Source organism: Talpa occidentalis, unplaced genomic scaffold, assembly GCF_014898055.3.
Source record: "Talpa occidentalis isolate TD23 unplaced genomic scaffold, MPIMG_talOcc4v2.1 talOcc4.10, whole genome shotgun sequence".
NCBI lineage: Eukaryota > Metazoa > Chordata > Mammalia > Eulipotyphla > Talpidae > Talpa > Talpa occidentalis.
The window spans coordinates 20,373,583-20,390,627 of record NW_023600993.1 but is presented as its reverse complement, the minus strand read 5'-3'; the positions used below and the strand labels follow the sequence as shown (position 1 = coordinate 20,390,627).

The following is a 17,045-nucleotide window of genomic DNA, read 5'->3' as shown; positions in this document are numbered from 1 at the left end:
CAAACTGTCATCATTTGTGCTAAAAGTGCCTTTGATAAAACCTTGTCGAAAGGTCCACAGTTCATTTCTTTTCTGTTGAATCATTCCATTTGTCTTTGTTTTAAATCCTAACTATGCTCGTTGTCACCAAGCAGCAAGCCGGGTCCAGCATTAAGATACAAGCACTGAATTTGGGAATGTCTGTTGAATTCAGGTGATACCTGTTCGGTCAGTTAGCAGTGTGAGTTACTAATGGTATTCCTCCCTACAGGGTAAAAAATTTCTAGAGGGTTGCTGTTTTTTTTTTTTTTTTTTCTTTTCAAGGAAGCGGAATGTTTTCCTTCTAGCAAATTAGGAGTGAATTTCTAGGCACAGCAGTATTCATGCTGTATGGCTTTCTTTCTCTCTTGCCCTGTGGGTTCTCAGATTCTTTATTTAATGAAAAAGGGGAAAAAAGTCTCAGTCCTCCCAGATTCTCATAGACTGATCCTTTGGTTGTTTGATGTAACCTAGCTGGCTCCATAGTGACTGACCTACAACTTTCCAGCTAGTAGCCTCCATGTAGCAAGTTGGGTCCATCATTAAGATACAAGAATCGCCTCCTCTGCTGATCCTTGGTCAGCCTTGATTAGCTTAGAGAGTAGCTCCTCACCAAGAGAGAGAACAAACTTCTCCTTAATTCAACCTTACAGATAGTCACCTACCGAGGGTGAGACACCTGATGGGTAAATGCAGCCAGCCTGCCTTTTCTAACTGTGTCTCCATCAAAGGGCAAGTGGCACTGCCAGTCTTAGGCACACTTGCCCTTGTTCTGAAGTAACAATTCTGCTCTCCTTTCTTTATTGAGCCACCCTAACTAACTATAAGCAATATAGCAATAGATTTGCTGTTAATGTTGTAGAATGTTATGTTCTGATGTTCAGAATGATATCAAATTAATTTTGTCCTTCTGTGGAAAATACTGCTGCTCGACTATCAACCATCAGGCCAGAGTAGGCAACCCAAAGAATTATTATTCATATTTTAGCTTTGGCAAAACCCCTTCTCATTTTATTTTCATTCACTCTCTGCTGAATTTTTTTAATTGCATTAATGTTCCACTCACTGTGGGTGAGCATTTTGACTTACAGTTCTGAGAAAAGGAGTATTAGGTGGGGTTCACCAGAAGCAGACCCAGAGACCACAATTCATGTTAAAGTGTTGCATTAGGAAGAATCCCTGGGAAGAAGCCATCAGGGTTTAGGGAAGCTTGAAGGAAGTTGGGGAAACTGAAGAAGACTGGTCAGGGAGGCAGGATCATGCAGTCCACCAGTGCTTGTCGCCACCTACCTAGGGAACTCGTTGTGAGTGGAAGCACCATGGGATCTGTGTGTATAAGATCTGTGTGTAAGCAAAGTGTTGTGTGTGAAGACTCTAGAGGAAACCAAGTGGTACAGGGAGAACAAGTAGCAGAACAACAACAAAACGAGTAAAATCTACATTAGCTGACTTCTCTTTCCGGACCTGTGATGGGACAAAGATGGCCCCTTTCTTCGTTTTTGTCTTCCCTTTCCTTTTCAGCTTTCTCTTCCCTATCCCCCCTCTTTTCTTCTAAGCAACTTTCTGAATAGTGGACTGATTATGCTGATTTTGGTTTTGCTTTTAATCTAGCTGGCTATTTGCTCATATTGTTCCCATGTTTTTTAAGGTTTTTTTTCAGTCTTACTTTACTTTTAAAGGAAAATCAAACCAAAGTGCTGTTGAGGTTCCTTCAGGCTCTTTTTGGTTGCTGTTATATCGGGTGATTCAGACAATGTGTGACTACTTTTTTGTTCCTCTTTAGCTCTCACTTTCTATCTTGCCGTTACTTGTGTTCACCTTGGAGATTTTTTTTTTTTTTTTAAGATTTATTTATGCATACAAGAGCTGGGGTACAGGCCAGAGATGCGGGGGGTGAGTAGATTCACCAGAGACAGAAAGGGGAACAGAACAGGCAGACTGACCGAAATACAGTGCTGAGGGGAGCAGCGGGCAAGTCAGGAGAGGTCTGCCTCACCATATGGGTTTCCCCCTGGCCAGCTGGGAATCGAACTCATGCTGCAGAGGCTGCGGATTGCTTCATAGAGTGGTGCTTAACCCCTTATGCCACCAGGGAGGCCCTACCTTGGAGATCTTGAGTTTAGATTACGTTTCAATGTCTGTCTCACGTTTATAGGCTTTTCGTCAGGTAGGGATGATTTTGAGTACAAGTAACAGAACAACAGCAAAACTAATAAGCAGATATCAGCTTAAACAAATAAGCTTCATTTGTCCTTCAGGGAAATATGGAAAGAAACAGTTGTAGAATGGCTGGATAATAGCTAGGATCCAGGATCTTTCATTCTTTTGTTCTGCCATCTTTAGTGTGTTGCCTTTCATATTCAAATCAATCATTCCCTAGGGACAAGACGGCCTGTATTTCAAGGTATCTCATGCACTTTCAAGAAAGAAAGAAGAGGGAATAGCATGAATACCATCTGCCCCTTTTGCTGGAAAAATAAAAAACTGTCCTATGATATCCTCCACCAATTTTCCTATGTTTCATTGGCTAGACCTTGACCAGTTGCTCTTCAACAGCCAGGAAAGCTATGACAAGACAAAGAGGTGAGCATGAATGTTGGGTTAGCCCATAAGCAGTATCTGCTAGCGGTACCATGGAAATAGTTGAATTGGTAGGAGGAGTGTTTATATTTCCCCCTTTATCTTTGAGGCTTGAAAGAAGTAGTTATTATGCACTTTTCACTGGGTTATGGCAAACTGTGTATATATAATAAGCATATAGAATCTTATATTGTGTATTATATGTTAATGAAAATATATTTATAAATATGTATTTATATTTTTGCTGGAGAATTTTAGATTATTGAATAAACATATTAGCTTTTGTGTAATACAGTTCAACTAAGCACAGAATCAGTACGTATTTGAATCTAAGTGAATAATAAATAATGATGCTAAGAAAATAAGAAACCATTTTTTTTTCAGTAACATCATGCTTATTAGCAAGAGAATTACATAAATATTTAGGGGCTGCTCCCAAAAGTAGGCTCACTTTTCAGTGAAGAGATCTGTCCTCACTTTGGTGCAAGCTAGTGTTATTTTGAAATACAAAGAAACAACATTTAAATGATAACCCTAATCAAAATAATCTCACACAAGTGTCCATTCAAGTGGAATGTTTTCAGTGCATCTCTTTGTCATTCAGAGTTTCGATTCTTTGGGTGTTAAGCATCTATTCTCACACCCATGGGGTGCCTCAGGGAAGAAAAACATTCAGGCATAGAGAGGAAGATGAGGAAGGCTGTGATATTTAAAAAATTATCAAGTCCAGTATTATTAATCTGAGTTAATGTAATTAAATGAAATTTAATTTGTAATATAATTAAACAGGATATAAATGACTCTGTTATTCCAGTGTTGACATTTCACCCAAAAGCCCCTTCTTCTGACATCATTGGTCAATGATTTATGAGTTTCTTAGGGCTTCCATACCTGGCTTGGCTCTCACCAATTGGTTTCTGAGATATGAGATTGAGGTACCTGGGAAATGATCATTCAAAGTTCATGGCTACTGGGCTTTGTTCTTACATCTAATTTGCTCAGCTGGATTTTGCTCTAGGAGGAGATAAAAATGAGAAGTTACTAGAACACTTAATTTGTAAGAGGCAGCCAAGCTGCATATTGACCTTCAACTCCTAAGGGTATTCCTGCCAAAATGATAGTTGCTTAGTTTCCAGAGTCAAAATTACTGATAAAGCTTAAAGGCTTTCTCCTAGTAGACTCAGTGTGTGTTGAGGGGAGGCAGGGATGGAGAGAAGGAGAGAAAACACTGGTTGAAATGATGAAGGTGCCCCCACTCTGTTTATGTTCAGTACTTGTTGGAGGCTGTTGGTCTTCCCTCAAAAGCCTGATCCTCAGACTAGGTAAAAGCAATTAACATCCTGTCCTTCCAAAGAGGTGAAAGTGAGAAAAGTTCATGCAAAAATTTAGTCTGGAAAATAGCTATTGCTAAGACTGAGTTTTGGTGGAAGGCGAGAGTGGGCCTGGAACTGTATGTGTTGTAGTGAGTATATTTTATGGTTCAACCTTAAAGTGCTTCTGTTAGTTTGGGGTTTGGTGGGATAGGAAAGGGGAAGGCTATGAAGAGAACAAGGAACAAAGAGGGAAAGAGTACAGAAAACATATTGAGAGCAATGGAAGCTTGACAAGTTTGGATTTGTCTTGTCTTTTTTGGGGAGGGGGAAGGTTCACTTATTGAAGCAAGTTTCATAAATAGATTGCATGTTCTCAGTAGAGAAGTGAATTTATTATACAAAATGTCTCAGTTGGAAGTTTGCAAGTTATGAAAGGAAAATACTTTTTCAGTTAAATTCCTTCTGGCAAATTTTCTACAAACAGACTGCTGTGTGCTTTTTTGAAACAGCTGATTAAACCAAGCTTTAACGGAAATGAAAGTATCTTTGGTCTCCCCACAACCGCTTCTTTATTTTTTCCTTTTGTCATTTACCATCTTAATATATCTGTGTTGACAGCTAAAGACTGAAGATTAAATTAGAGGAAGGTTCTTATTGCGTTTTAAGATTATGTTAAACACTTGAACACATTGCAATTCTCCACAGCGGAAATGGCTTCTGTAATCTTTCATCAAGATTTATGACTGACATTTCCTTCAATGACAGTATCAAAAAGCTACAGTGGCCAGGGAATGTTCTCACCCACACTGGCAAAGGGATATTATTATATTCTCAGTGGAAGTTGTGACTTCCGGTTGCTTTTTTTCTCCCTTGTGAAAACAATGCCTTCTGGTTACCCCCAAGGGTACTGTGACTTCATGAAATACCACTCATAAACCCATCTCTGCAGTCATTGAAGTGAACTTAGCAGAGATTGTAAATTTATCTCTTTTTGCAAACCAGGTTTTTCTCTTCTGGAAGATGGCAGGAGAAATGACATTCTAGGCAATCACCTATGATTGTTCATGGAGACCTGAGCTTTACCAAAAACAATGATTGAATTTCGATCTCTGAGCATGCAGCTCAACACCCAGCCCTAGTTTTCATTTTTCATTTTTTTTTTTAAAGATTTATTTATTTATTTATTTATTTATACAAGCACTGGGTAGAGTCAGAAGCACAGAAGGGTGACAGAATTCACCAGAGCCAGAGCGGGGAGCAGAACAGGCAGACTGATGAAATACACTGCTGAGGGGAGCAGCGGGTGCAGCAGGTGAGGTGGGGGATCCAACCGGCGCTGTAGAGGCTGTGGGCAGCTTCGCAGCCCAGCACTCAACCGCTGCGCCACCGGGGAAGCCCTAGTTTTCATTTTTCTCTATGAAAAATGTGTTTCTTCTCCTTTAGCCTGACATTCTTCACATGTCCATAGAAAACAAAATATTTACCAGTGTTTTCCTAGAGGGCTTTTGCCTATAGAGGAGATCAACTTATCTCTTTTATATTATCAACAGAAAAGGAACAAGATGAACAAACTGGAAGGATAGATAACATGTCTTTCTCATTCTTAATATAGTCTCTTGTTGGTGTTCATTTCCTTTTTATCCTTTTGGCTTTTTGCTTTCTTATTCACATTGAATCCTGTTTTCTGTTAGAGGGTCCCCCCGACACCCCGTCTAATGGGTCAAGGAAAGGAATAGGAGAGAGGAAGAGCATGCAGTAAAAACAAAGGTCTAAGTGATGCCCTGGTTCTTCAATTGAGCTTGTTTGGCTCTACCTGCAACATAACCCTAGAATTCACTCCCTTACCACTTTGATTACTCGGGATATAGTTCAATCCACCATCATTTTGTGCCTCAGTTGTTACATCAGCTTCCTAAATGATCACTCTCATTCACGTTGGTCTCCATGCAGCTAAAACCAACCACAGTGACCCCTTTAAACGTAAATCAGTTCTTAATCCTAAAACTTCTTCCAGTGGCCTGTAAATCTAATGATGTCACCTCCTGCTACTGTTCAACACTTGGCTCCCAATAACCTTCCTCTTGTTCAGTCCACTCCAGCTGCTCTGTTTTCCTTGTTGCTCTGCCTTTAGGGCCTTCCTGGTTGCTCTTCTGTCTGCCTGGACCACTCTTCCCCAGACAGCCAAAGGCTTTCTCCCCACTCCCTTCATGTCTCTGCTTGGGGAATGTCAACCTCTTATCAAAATCTTCCTGGTAGAATCTCTTTAAAATAGCACCTCCTTTTATTTCTTTGTCTCCTTCATTCTCAGTTATCACCACCTGAGAGAGAGACTGCTAAGTGGGATGTGCAGGTTGGAATTTGGATTTGCCTCCACCCCCAGCATCTAAAACAGCATCCATAACATTTAACATAAGGAATATTTGTGAGCTGACTAAGTAAAAAAATCATCATCCTATCAACATATGTAGCCTTTGGCCAGTCTCCCTTTCTGTGAGATTTGTGTATTAGAAAGCCACACGTCTATGGAAGGAAGCCACACTGGATTGCAGAGGTCCTGTCCAGCAAGCAGCTCCTTCTCTTTGGCGGCAGCTCCATGAGGCCATCTGCCTGCCTGCTTTCTTCCCCTCAGCTTACCAGTCACCAAGGGTGTGCCCAATCATGAACTTGACTTAAGCATTTCCAGCGGGAACTTTATGCACCCACCCTCGCCTTATGTCCCAGTGCCAGGGACTGTACCTGTTGCTTGCATTTTTCATAGTCTTATTCATAGTCATGATTCTGCCTCACCTGAGTACGTTTATGCCTGGACAGTCTTGGAAATTGCATGTTTCCTCGGCTCCTTGAAAACTGATGAGATGGGGAGGAAGGACAAGCCTTCCCCAAGATGACTTGTGAACTAAGCCATCATTATTCAGACTCTCAAAAGATCCTAGAGTATTTGAGTGGGGAAGGATTTGGAAGACCTTTGAGTACACTGTGATATTTAACTTATTTTTAATAAGAGCACTGGTACTTTTTCTTCAAACACATTCTTTTCTGGAATCCAAATTGTACCTTCTCTGTTTAGAACAGAGGCAGAGAGCAGAGTCGACTTGATTCTATTCAGTCCCCTCTTGGAGGGTTCCCTGAGGAATTTTGTAGAACCAAGAGTTTCCACAGGAAAGAGTGTGGAAAGCACAGGTGTCATCCTGCACCGTTTTATCTGGTTCTTAAGGGTTTGGTGAGGTTGTATTAGACCAAGGAGTTATTTTGGGAGACTTAAACAAATGTGGATCTCTGCCCCAGCAGGAAACAGCAAACTGGTCTTGTCATTAAGTGGAATTGAATAGGAAGTATTGCTCTGGGGCCAACTAGTCTATGAGAACTCTTGGTCTTTACCTCCCCAATTGTCAAAGACTGTAGGATGTGATGTTTATACAAGGAAATACACTACATTTTACCGGGACCCAGAGCTAAAGAGATTGGGCAGGACTCCCGCTAGTACATGCCAAAACAGGTATTCTTGTAGGAACAAAATACTCCAATGTTTTATGGCAACGTCTATGAACTCTTGGAAACTTGGGTCAGCTCGTGCAGAAGGGGTCACGTCTGGAAGGTTTAACACCCTTTGTTCTAGATGTATTAAAATGTGCATATTTACAAGAATGCTCAAAATATGGGGCTATCACTAAGATTCTCTCTGAAGTATTATGGACATCAATAATAGATTGGTCTTGGAACCCTAGATAACTAATATTTACACCAACTGCCTTTCTTCCTTCACACAGAAGACTGCCTCCCCTTGTATTATAAATTAAACAATGAATTGAGACTTTGCTGTTGTTCTGTTGGCCTCAGTGTTTCTGTACTTCTGTTTCACCCCACCTGCCAACCCCAGCAACAGTTTTAAAATCCTGCTGGCTAAGCCAGTTCTGAATTCAGAAGTAACACCTGGGACATACAGGGGGTCACTTGACTGTGTAATGTTCATTTTCAAAGAACAGAGTATAGGACATGAGCTGACTTGTCAGGACAAAATGTCTCCGTGACAAATGAAATGATAAAAGCAGCGATTGTGTGGGGAGAGCTGCATTGGGAAGAGTGTGGGTGCCCTTCGAAATGTTCTTTAGTTGATAGTGACCTTGACTCTTGTACATATCACTTGGTTCTTGGTCATTGGGAAGGATTGTGTTGGGGTTAAGTGAAGTATAACAAGGCAAACAGCCTTCGTATCCTGTTCCATTTGTTATAAAACCATATGCAGGAAAAGAAACTGTTCAGAGCATCTGCAAAGCAAATGAAGGCCAGGGAGGTGCCCACAATAAGCAGGTACTCTGGGTGGATTTTAAATTCTCTTGAAAACATTATGTGTGGTCACACAAATTCCCCATGTGAAGTCTGAGAAGCCATAGACACTAGCAGGGAGAGCGCATGGGTGGCCAAGGAGCTGTGTCTTGCATCCACACTTAACTTTCCAGCCGTCCTACCCCCCAGCACAAAGCCTTACATGTGACTCAAGGCCCTTGACAAGTACCGTTTTGTCAGAGGAATGCAGCAACATGAGGCCTGCTTTATTTCATTTTGTTCAAGAACTGAGAGACAGAAAGATTGCAGCACATGGCATTTTTTTTTTTTCCAAAACAGTAATAGAACAGATGGAGTACAGGGCACTGGCACGATTATTTTATTACTCTTGGGTTATTATTGATATTTGCTCCTTCTCAGAACAGAACTATCAGACACTTCAGTGTCATCAGACAGGTGTGTGTGTGTACGTGTGTGTGTGTGTGTGTGTGTGTGTGTGTGTGTACTGAGTAAGTCTGACTAATGGGACGTTCTGCCAGCAGGGTCTTTGATTTAGAGCCAACCTAACCAGTCCCAGGTACAATTATGAGACAAAATCATAGACTACCAGAAGGCATGTTTTGGGAGGGCCCTTAGAAATCATAGTTGCTAGCACCCTCATTTTACAGGTGGGAAATTGAAGCCCAAAGAGGCGAACTTATTTGGAAGATCACACAGATTACTGATTGTCAAGCTGGGCCAAGAACCCAGAAATCCAGCAAGATACATGGGAAGACCATTGGCCAAGACCTTGCGGATCTGGGGACTAAAACCAAGTCTGCCCCGTGATCTTAGATAAGTCACTTATTAGCTCCTGCATTTCAGTTTCCTTATTTTCAAAAATGGCTAAATAATTTCATAGCTGTCTCCTCTCAGAGGGTTGTCAGAGCAAATGGGTCTGAAAGTGCTTTACCAAGTGCACTCCAGAAATACTTGTGTGTGTGTAAATGTGTGAGTGTGTCCATGCCAGGCTGTAGGTCATGCCATATCATGGGAAAAGCTCAGGGAGAGGAGTCTAAACTTGTTAGGATTCTTTTGGTTGTTCCTTTGCAAATAATAGGGTTCAACTCACTATTCTTAGGAAGGACATAGGGAGTAAGGGAGGGATGAAGGGTGGGAAGAGAGCAGTGGAGAGATTGAGGTTGACTGATTCATGACTGAAAAGTCCAGAGATCATTGACTTCAGGTTCAGCTGAATCTGGAAACTCAAGTGACATCAGCCAGGCTCATCTTCCTTCCTCCGAGGGGCGCCATTATTTGGCTCTGCACAGTGGCTCCTGTGTGGTAAGAGGCTGCTGTGTAATCAGAGGGCTCTCACCACCCTTACAGCTGCCAGCCCCAGTGGAAAGAGGAGCTTCTTGCTTCCTTTCACTCAGTGAAGGATGGGCCTGAGTTGTGCCCAGGTTTGAACCAATAATTGGCCAAGGGGAGAACATATAGGAATGGTTGTGCCTGGATCTCCTATATTGGGCAGGGGATGTGTTGTAAGTAGGAGAGGACATCATCACCTGAAATAACCAAAATTGAGGGAGGAGAACTGATTTAAAATTTTTTTTTCTAGAAGAAACAAGAAGGGAAAATAGATCCTGAACTGAGAAAAGACAGCAGAGGGAGTTCAGAGTCAGGGGGCTCAGGTTCCGGTTCCAGTCCCAGTGGTCAGGTTTAGGCAAAGTTCTTCCCATCTTGGAACCCCATCCTCCTCTTCTATGATATAAGGAGAATGCTCCTCTCCTTGAGGGATGCAGGGGGCTTACCCAGAGCACCATGAACATGGCAGGAAGTGGGAAGGAACCCATAAGACAGAGCTGGAAATGTAACAAAATGGAGAAAATAATGTCCTCTCCCACCCACTCAGGAAAAGTGTCACATGTGGCTAGAAGGAAGAGGCTCATAAATAATTTGGGGTGGGGCCTACCCGGTGGCGCAGTGGTTGAGCGCTGGACTGCAAAGCTGCCCGCAGCCTCTGCAGCGCCGTTTCGATCCCTGGCCGCTGGTGAGCGTCCCATATGGCGCGCAGACCTCTTCTGCCGTGCCCACTGCTCCCCTCAGCAGTGTACTCCGTCAGTCTGCCTGTTCTGCTCCCCGCTCTGGCTCTGGTGAATTCTCTCACCCTCCCGCGCTTCTGATTGTACCCAGTGCTTGTATAAATAAATAAATCTAAAAAAAATAATTTGGGGTGGAGGTAGGGGGTGAGCATCTAATCTTCCTTTTGGAGAAGGAATAGTTGCTTAAAGGACTTTCATTTTGTTATGGGATTTTTACCTGTGTGGAATCACAGCTGGATGGTGCTGGATAGGATGAGGGCTACTGAGTCCCGCCATCCTCGCCCTCTCCCTGTGTCCCTGAGGAAGCTTCCCTAGGACCACTGTGTAATCACAACATAGTTTTAAAGTATGCATTTAAGGGGTAACATGTAAAAGCAACTTCATATCTGATCCTTTATAGGTGCTTTATTTTCCTTTTTTTTTTTTTTTTTTTTTTTGTAATTTTGCTTTGTTGGTGTGTGAGGGAGGGCTAGGAACTCAAAACCACGTGTAAGGACTATGCTGAAAGAGCGGGACATGTTCAAAAGAGCAGGCACCATGCGTGCAGAGAGACTACTGTGACTTTTCAGAGCTTTGCAGGGCTGATGTGGACCAAGCAGTAGTTCTGAGTAGCTCTCCGGGGCTCAACTAGCAGCTGTGGGAATTTGGAGACGGGGCACTTTAGAAAAAACTGGAAGTACTAACCCTTGGGGTTGCCTACAGTAAGGTCACTTGCGCTAGCTGTGCTAAGTTCATTGTCACTTTGGGGATGGAGTGAGGACAACTGCCTGTCACTGTCACAAAAACTAAAGGGACTCCAGGTCTCCTTGCTGTCTCCCCAGAAGGTGGGTAGCGAATGCTGAGTGCACCCCTCAGGGCCCTCACTCTTTGCCATGTCAGTATACTCTTGCTACTTTCCATCTATCAACATCTGTCCCTCAAAGCCTGAGGGGTTTTTCTGGAACCTTAGAAGTTCACGCTGTCCTCCTGTATGTGGCAGGCTTGAAAGGCTGGTAAATTATTATACCCAGGAGTGGCCCTCAGCTAGTGCCTCTCAGGAGTTGGCCTATAAATATTTCAGCCCCTTTGCTCCAGGGTGGGACATTCCCAGGACACATTTTTGCACCTTTCCCCAGCATTTGCCTTAGGATATTAGGCTCCAGTTGCCACAGAGATAACTTGCATAACAACATACCTTTTTTTTTTTTTTAAAGATCTATTTATTTATGCATACAAGAGCTGAGGTACAGGCCAGAGGTGTGTGGGGCCGTGTGTGGGGTGGTGAGAGGACTCACCAGAGACAAAGTGGGGAACAGAACAGGCAGACTGAAATACACTGCTGAAGGGAGCAGCGGGCAGATCAGGAGAGTTCTGCAGTGCCATGTGGGTATCTCCCCATACCCTTTCTTGACTGCCTTCCCTTCCCCGTCTTTCTTGCCTGCTCCCCCAGGCATTCCAAAGCCAGTTCTCAGCTAAACAACTCACTGGAACCCCCCATGTTTCAGGGTATGTTTTTAGGGGAATTAGGTTAGGAGGTGAATCTTCTAACTCTGTGCATTTAGTAACCACCACCAGAGATCACTCTGGATGGTGGGTGCTACAGGAGAAATGAAGGTGTTTAAGATGTGATGCTTTAATATGACAGCAGACAGCAGAGAAGAGGAAGACAGAATGTCCCATGATGCGTTCTCACCTGAGCGGGTAAGAAGTTTTAGGAGATGCAGCCTCAGGAGCAGTCAGGCAGTCAGTCACGCCTTTGGAGCTTACTTGCCTTCCACGAGTAAAGGATATTTTTGGAATGAGAGCTTCTAGAGGACAGGCCTCCTTGCCTTTTTTGGCCTGCCCAGGAGTTGCCCCATGCATGCCCACTCATGCTCTAAGGAAGGCCTCTTTGATAGTGATTCCATCTTTCCTTCACATGTTCTCACAGGCTGAAGCCAGGCAGGTAGAGAAACCAACGGCAGGCAGAGAGGGCAGATTCCAGGCCTGCTGAGGCCCAACGCCAGCACCGGCTGACTGAGGTTGCCACTTTATTTCAGAAATGGGAAGGACCCAAATCTCCCAGTCCTCTAGTCCTCTCCCCACTCCGCCCCCATTTCTAGGCTCAATTTTCATGTCACCTCCTCTCTCAAGTCTTCGTTGATCACCTTCTTCCCAATCTGTGCTTCCCTCTCTCTTGCCTTCATTTGTGGGACTCTTCCTTCTGGCTTTGAGTTACGACCAACCTTTTCTTGTGTGAATAGCTCTTTGTGGACAGAAACCATACTGTTTATTGAATACCATGTTTTACGTCTGAGGAGTACATACTTTTGTGGGAGACGAAGATATGTAAACAGGAAACTGGAAAGAAACCTTCATCCAGGAAGTGAAGGGTAAAAGTGTGTGCAATCATACTATAAAATACTTAGATAGCTAGTAGGGAGAAAAAGGTAGATCCCTATGTGAGGACATGGAAAGATATTGATGTCAATTAAAAACATAAATTCTAGCCAGGAAAAGACACACAGGAACCTTACATGTATATTACCGAGTGAAAGAAGCCTGTCTAGAAAGGTTGTGTACCGTGTGAGTCAACCATATAACACCCTGGAAAAGGCCAAGGTCAAACCCAGTGAAACGATCAGCATTGGCCAGGGGTTGAGGTATGGGGAGGGAAAAATAAATGGAGCACAGAGAGTTTTTAGTGGTGAAACTACTGTGTGTGATAACAGAATGATGATAACAGAATGGTGGGTATATGACATGTCTTTGGCAAACCCACAGAATGGTACACAGGAAGAGAAAACCCTGATGTTAATTGTAGGCTTTAGCTAAGTATAATGTATCAATATGAGCTCATATCATATCAATGCAAGATGTTAGTGATGGGGGGAATTGGGGACCAAAGGGGAAGTAATGGAAACATTATTACCTGCCTGATTTTCTCTAAACCTGAAACTGCTCTAAGAAATAAATTCCATTCATTTAAAAAACATAGAATGACAGGTATAGTATTACTCCATTTGAATTAAAAATATTACATATGCGTGCATGTGCATATTTATATGCTTATGTGTATATTTCCTAGACAACAAAATGTCTAGGAAATACATAATGAAGTATTAATATTTTATCTGGTGAGGAGGCTGAATAGCAAAGAAAAGACTGTCTTTTTTTTTTAAAGATTTATTTATTTATGCATACAAGAACAGGGGTACAGGCCAGAGGCACGGGCGGTGAGAGGATCCACCAGAGACAGAGTGGGGAACAAAACAGGCAGATTGACTGAAATACACTGCTGAGGGGAGCAGCGGGCAAGTCAGGAGAGGTCTGTTGTGCTATATGGGTAGCTCCCTGGCCAGGGATCAAACTCGTGCTGCAGTGGCTGCAGTTAGCTTCATAGGTTGCGTCTAACCCCTTGTGCCACCAGGGAGGCTCAGACTGTCATTTTTTAATGAACTAGTTCAGCTACAAAATGGCAGATAGAATAACACAGTGAATGCCCAGGGCGAGCCTTTCCTATACCCACCAACTAGCTTCTCAATGAAAACATTGGTGAATGGATTCATGCTTGCCACTCTATACTTTTGTATTTTTTAGATTTTTTTTTTGGCACAAGCATTTGTTAATATCATAATTTTTTTAGTGGAGAAAATGTTAGAAAAGTGATAAAATAGGTGTTTTGCATAAGAACCATGGTGGAAGCAATGAGTTACGCCTGGAATTGGAGAGTCAGAAATTGGTAGAGAGGTGACATTGAAGCTGCAGCAGAATTAATGGAAGAGGAAAAGGGGGGTTAATAAATGCCCAGACAAAGAGCTGGGAAGAGTCCAGCCTTTAGGGTATGGGATGTGATTCCAAAAAAAGGGGGGTGGAGGGCCGTGGGTAAAGAATAGGGAAAATGTCCCAAGGATTTGAATAACCTGGGTGTTTGGTTGTGGTTTGATTGTGAAAGTCATTCCGTATTATAGAAGAGTTTGGTTTTTGTGTTAACAGCCAAAAACTATCTAGAAGCAGCACCTAAGATGGTTCAAGACATGCTCAGATTTGTTTTGTAGGGAACAGTAGCAGGTAACAGGCCTGGAATGGGGATCACCAGACACACCTTCAGTGGGTGCACTCCCATGTCCCTGGTTTCAAACACATTAAAAAGGCACGTATTTTATTGTATGGTCTTTAAATATTTTGTTTAATGGTATTGGACAAGTATATCTCTATTTTCTCCTCATGTTGAGACAACACTGAAGTGTGAGTTGTAAGTGACTGCACCACTTTACCCCTCTCTACCCCTGTCTTCCAGAAAGTTCTATTCCATTAGCCTTTATTATTTTTGGATATCAGGCCAGAATAAGAGAAGACCAAAGCCTTCCCAGCATCTTCATCATGGGGTATGAACTATCTTAGGAGGGTCCAGTTAAAAGCATGTATGTTACCTGGGCATGGAGCTAAATTCCCAAAGTTCCAGTCATAATGTCTCTTTCCTTTAGATCGCTAGGATGTGTGTGCATGTCCTGCTAATGGCATGCCTTTGATTTTGTGAGTTCAGAGGTGAATAACCTTTTGGCTCCGATGAAGCCAATTATCTTTTCTAGGAGACAGTCCATTTTTGCCTGTAATGGCCAGGGGTCATGATTATGAGTCTCAGTATCAGAAGCAGAGATGCATCTTGGTTGGGGGAAGGGTTATCCCAGTTTGGGTTTCCTGGGAAACAGGCTCTGAGATGGGATTAACTTTCACAGGGCCTCCTGGGCAGCTGCCACCATCCACATCTGAGGAAGGGAGGGAGGGAAGCTCATTGGGCAGAGGGAGAGCTCCGGCTGCCACAAAGGCCCCGTGAGGGCCTCAGCCAAGCTCCCTGGGTATTCTGAAGATGAGGCAAGAGGGTGGGGTCTTCATATCCCGTGTCAGTCATTGGGCTTGGACAACTCTGGAAGGGTGTGATGTCCTCTTTTCAGCAGTCCCCATAGCAGACCGACAGCCAAGAGAATAAGATGTCCTTTGTAAAGGATGATCTGAGTGATGAGTCACAAATTCTACCCTGAAGATAGTGTGTCTGGTTGCTCTGCTGCCATCCAAGGAAACCCACAGCTGGGCTTCCAGGACCTTCTCTCCTCTTCCTCTTGAGCTTATGCCATGGTAATGTGTCTTGTAGAAAGAGCCCTCAAACATTTTTAAAACTGTGCGCTGTTTCTACCATGTGGCAGATACTGTGCTTAATACTAAAGCATCATGGCCATGAGTAATCATAATAGAGTTTACAATGTAGAGCCAGTGGAGAGAAGATTATAAACAAAAGGACTGATTAGAAGGTACCATATGTTGTGTGGTGAGGATGACTGTGGGACAGGAAGATAGAAGGTGCTAGTTGGGGTGAGGCGGGGGCTTGGGGGGAGTGAGGATTTCCGGGCAGATGGAATATCAAGTATAAAGACCCAGTGAGAGTAAGTCTGTGTGTAAGGAGTAGCAAGCATGCCAGTGTGGCTGCAGTAGAATAAATGAGGGAGAGAATATTTGGAGGGAAAGTATAAGAGGTGAGCTGGAGGTTAGGGAAGGACCTTGGGTCTCAAAGAACACTGTGGGTCATCATAAGGCTTTAACTTTTCATCTGAATGAGAAGGGGAGATGGTGGATTGTCCTGAACAGAAAGGTGATGTGATGTGACTGACCTTTTAACGTGATTTAAGATCACTGTTGAGAGTACTGCAGGGGGTAAGAGTGGAAGCAAGGAAATCAGTTGCCCAGACTGCTGCACTAGTCCTGCTGACAGGTGATGGTTACTTGGACCAGGGAATAGTACAGGTGATGGTGAGAGGTGATGGAACACTGCATGTTTTTTTTTTTTTTTCAAAGATTTATTTATTTATGCATGCAAGAACTGGGGTACAGGCCAGAGATGCAGGGGGTAAGAGGATTCACCAGAGACAGAGTGGGGAGCAGAATAGGTGGAAATACTGAAATACACTGCTGAGGGGAGCAGCGGGTGAGACAGGGGAGGTCTGCCTCGCTATGTGGGTCAGCTCCCTGACCGGGGATGGAGCTCATGCTGCAGTAGCTGCAGAGAGCTTCATAGTGCTGACGCTTAACCCCTTGTGCCACCAGGGAGGCCCGACACTGCATGTTTTATGGATGAAGCCAGAAGCATTTGCTGATGATTCCCATCTGAGTCATGTGAAAAAGAAAGGACTATGTTGTTTTGATCCAAGAAAACGCAAAAAATGGTGTTTCTGTTAACTGAGATGAGAACTCTTGGAGAAGACTTTGGAGTAGGGGAGCAATCAGGAGCTTAGTTACAGACTTGGTAAGTTTCAAATGATAGAACATGCTGTGTTTCCACTGGTTGGCTATTTTTCCTTAGCTACTCACATTCTTGGTGGAGAAATTATTTTGCGAAGTGGATTTACAACTGCCAAACTAGATCATTTCTCTGGGATATGACCTTTTCATACACTCGCTTATCCTTCTCAGTGCATGGAAGTTTGCAATGATTCTTTGATTAATTTCTGTCTCTCCCCACTAATCTGCAAGTTCCATGAGAGCAGGAAATCTGTTTCATTCATTTCCAGGTCCCCAACTTTAAGATCAGTTACTGTTTGCTGTAACTAATGTTTTCAAATGAATAAATTGAAATAGTTGTATGTGGAAAAGGAAAGGTGTGTTTCACACTTCTTTTCACCTTTTTGGGGGGTAAAAGCTGCAGTCCTCACTAAGTGCAGCCTTATGTCTTTACCCACCAATCAGTCCTTCATACTCCCCAAAATTATGTTCCTAATCCCAGCTCTGGTGCATGGAATTTTGGAGTTCCAAATCT

The 17,045-nt window shown here is 43.2% G+C and overlaps 1 long non-coding RNA gene across 4 annotated transcripts in view; it reads left to right on the top strand.

Annotated features, from left to right (window-relative positions):
- Window positions 1–17,045, top strand: part of LOC129145412 (uncharacterized) — a 148,782-nt gene that overhangs the window by 101,181 nt on the left and 30,556 nt on the right. For all 4 annotated transcript variants that reach the window (XR_008550942.1, XR_008550941.1, XR_008550944.1 and 1 more), the window contains exon 3: window positions 16,337–16,535. This is a non-coding gene — a long non-coding RNA (uncharacterized LOC129145412). The remainder of the gene's footprint in view (window positions 1–16,336; window positions 16,536–17,045) is intronic.